The sequence below is a fragment of the Physeter macrocephalus genome, chromosome 8, assembly GCF_002837175.3.
Source record: "Physeter macrocephalus isolate SW-GA chromosome 8, ASM283717v5, whole genome shotgun sequence".
NCBI lineage: Eukaryota > Metazoa > Chordata > Mammalia > Artiodactyla > Physeteridae > Physeter > Physeter macrocephalus.
This window is the reverse complement of record NC_041221.1, coordinates 103858546-103862197: the sequence shown is the minus strand read 5'-3', so window position 1 is coordinate 103862197 and position 3652 is coordinate 103858546. Positions and strand designations below refer to the sequence as shown.

Here is a 3652-nt window from a genome sequence, read left to right as displayed (position 1 = left end):
ACGGGAGAGGCCACAACAGCAAGAGGCCCGCGCACTGCAAAAAAAAAAAAGAAATTGAACCTAGTCCAAATTGGTAAACTCTTTTAAAGTACATACAAATAATATATACTGGTAGCCCTTTTTATAATTTTATACTATAAATCAAAGAAGAATATTCTGCCTGTTGCACCAAGAAAATAAGAGATTTATCTGGCTAGTAAAAGAATCTCCTGAATTTGCTATCAACCAAATATGTGATATTTTATTATAAATGTTATGAAATTAAAGGGAACAGAAAATTATTAGTCCAATAGATAAGGATATGGTTTATCCTTATTTAAAGTTTTTACCTTAATCAGGACATGACATTATATATTATAAAATGTGTATTTGGTTTTCAGGTTTGTGTTGAGGATTAAACAAAAAACTGCCCAGAATATAAAGTACATAAGTACCTATGTGGATAAAACATGTCCTTACTCCTATTTCTACATTTTATTTTTCTTTATTTACTTGTTTTATTTTGTTTTCATAGCAAGCTATGAAAATGGTCATACATTTGTATTCTCTAAACTGATGCTAGCACGCAACTTTTTCCCCCTTAAAGTTTCCCCACAAAATATGTTTTTCATTAGACCAGTTGTGGATTAGTAGTTTTCAGAAGAATTAGATGAATTTTAATGTACATATATTTTTCTTTGTAATTTATAAATGAACCTTTCATATTCACCAACCTTCCATATTCACCTAACATAAACCATATTACCAGTTTTCAGTATTTTAATCTTCTGATATAGTATTAAAATATAGAAGATACAAGCAGTAAATCAAAGTTTTATTTTCAAAATATGTTCCACTTTTGCATTTGAATGTATTCTCAGTCTACTTAAAAGCAAATGTTAAAGCTCACAAGAGGATAGCTGTTATTTTCAGCTCCTCCTCAAATCATCTTTGCAGCCGATTGAAAACCAGGATGGAGGAAATTAGCTGAATTTGATATAGTTCAGCTGAAGCTGAATTTTCCTTTATCTAATCTTAAGGGGATCAATAGAAGAAAATTCTTTTTCCTTAAACTTACGGACTTAAAACAACTTTGAAAAGCTAATAAATGACTAGGCAAAACGGGTTTTATTCAATAACCATGAAAGAAAATGTACCAAAATGACTCTCTATAGTTAATATTTGAATAAATAATATATTCAAGACATTTTTATTAAAATATTTTGTTAAACTTCTCATTTTAAGATCAGATGAAAGATATGCCTCTTGAAGGATTTTTACTTCGATGAACAATCTTATACTTCCACATTTACATAACCTTCAAAATAAAATACATTAAATACATGTGGCACTAATTTTTATTAAAGAAGCAACAAGAATCAAAGTATTTCTTTAAAATGTGATCAATCTAATTTAAAATAAGATAAATGGAAATTCAATCTATTTATGCAGTAAGCAGAATAATGCCCCTTGCCTCACAGATATCCATATTCTAATCTTCAGAATCTGAATATATTCAGTTTCATGACAAAGGGGAATTAAGGTTGCAGATAGAATTAAGCTTACTACTCAGCTGACTTTAAGATAGGCAGATTACCCAGGATTATCCAGATGGATCAAATTTAATTGCAAGAGTACTTAAAGGTAGAAAAGAGAGGTAGGAGAGTGAGTCAAAGGAAGATGTGAGTGTTGGAGAAAGGCACGCAGAGCTGTAACTGTTGTTACTCAAGTTGGAGGAAGGGGGCCATGCGTTAAGGACTGTGGGCATCATCTCAAAGCTGGAAAGGACAAGGAAACAGATTATGCCCTAGAGACTCCAGAAGGGAATGTAACTCTTCTGACACCCTGATCTTCTTTTAGCCCAGTGAGACCCAGGCTGGACTGCTGAACTACAGAACTGTAAGTTGTTTTTCATTGTTTTTAAGCCACTCAGTTTTCGGAAATTTGTTAAAGCATCAATAGAAAACTAATGCAATACATCATACTTTTCGTATCAGAGCAAAAGGGCAAAATACACACACAATATATGGGTTTATAAGGTATGTGTGTGTGTGTGTGAAGTTGACTTTAGTTGAGTCAATTTTACAATACTATCCAAAATTTCAAATATGCCTTTTGTCTTTAAAATCCCATTTCTGGAAGCTTATTCTAAATTATTTACATGTATGGAAAATATGTGCACAAAAATGTTGATTTAAGACAATTTTTTAACTTAAAAAATTTGAAATAATGAAATACAGATCAATAATCGCTTCCTATGCCTCTGTGTTTGTGTGGGTGTTGCTTTCATAGACTGTAATAGATGTAGCTTCAAAGAAAGACATCTTGGCAGAGGGAGACAACTGAGGTTAATTACTTTCAAGAATAAATTTTTGCAAATTTGAATATTGTACCATGTGCATAAACAACTTATTAGAAATGGGTTGGTGAATTTAAAACTGAATGATATCATCTCATAAATTTCAGGGCTAATGGATGGTGATTTTTTTAAAATGTTATAGAGGTTTGGGTGAGAGTTGGAAAATCTAGGCTTCTAATTCTGGCCCACTTTTTGTTGGGGTTAAAGAGTTTTTGCTGACATCCTCACAGATTTTTCTTGAATCATGCTAGATGAAATTGCAACAGTTTTCTTTGTCATAAGATTAAGCGAAAAAACATAAAATGAGTAAACAGCAAATAGAAGACTTTGTAGAACAGCAGATAACAATCTTGTTTGAAACATAAATCAGTCACTGGTACTTGGGCCCTTCCATAGGTAAGGTTTCAGGTGTATCAGGGTAAACAATTAGAATAAAGATGCCCTTCTATAAAGGGCTTGTGCTGGGAATGAAGTGATTCTTCTCACCTGGGACTTCCAAAGGAGAGGACCATATGTGTAGCTCACTTTGAAGTGTGCTGTATGTATGATGAGGAAAACCATCCATTTGTAATTGCTACTTTTAAAGGCAGTTGGGAGGAATGGGAACTCTCCCAAAAATCAGTTACACTTTTAAGAGAGCCGCCTAGGACTACTCCTATGGCATTTCCTCCAGTGAAGAAAGTTGTAACAAATAACCTCAGATAATTCCTAAAGTCAGCAATCCAAAGAGTGTTTATCAGGTTGAAAACCTGAAAGAGTTCTTTCAGTCTTGGTTCCAAATCCCCTAGGAAAAGAATATGGTGATGGCCATATGGGCCTCCTAGGAAATGTTTATCATGTGTTGCATAAGAACCCTATGGGTCATAGGTCTGCTGCTATACATAGAGGGGAGAGGTACCACTGGGTCAAGACAAAATACAGTGGCTGGGTACTTGGTGGGATAGAGCTCAGGCGAGCAGCTGTATTTTCTCTAAAATGAAAATGAGCCTAAGTTTGAGAAGCTCAAGAAACAGAAACAATAACCACAACATGGAGTAGGGTGCATGATGGTAAATCCTCTCATATGAATTCATTTATATGAATTTTTGCATAACACTAATCAATGTACCCAACAAGGTAACAGAATAAAGATATTGAATTAGATGAATTATGAAAAGTAACAGTTAAAAGAACTATACTATTTTAATTTTAAACACAGTATAAAGTGCTTATATAGTATGAAGTCCTTAGAATCAGTTAGCAATGTTTGGACAATGCATAAACATCCCATATATTTCAAATTAACAACGATTGAAATTCATTAATACAAATATA

General features: G+C 33.1%; 1 pseudogene; it reads left to right on the top strand.

The window, feature by feature from the left end:
- The first annotated feature begins 2582 nt into the window (after positions 1-2582).
- Positions 2583-3317, top strand: LOC102991991 (protein BTG4-like; annotated as a pseudogene).
- The last annotated feature ends 335 nt before the right edge of the window (positions 3318-3652 follow it).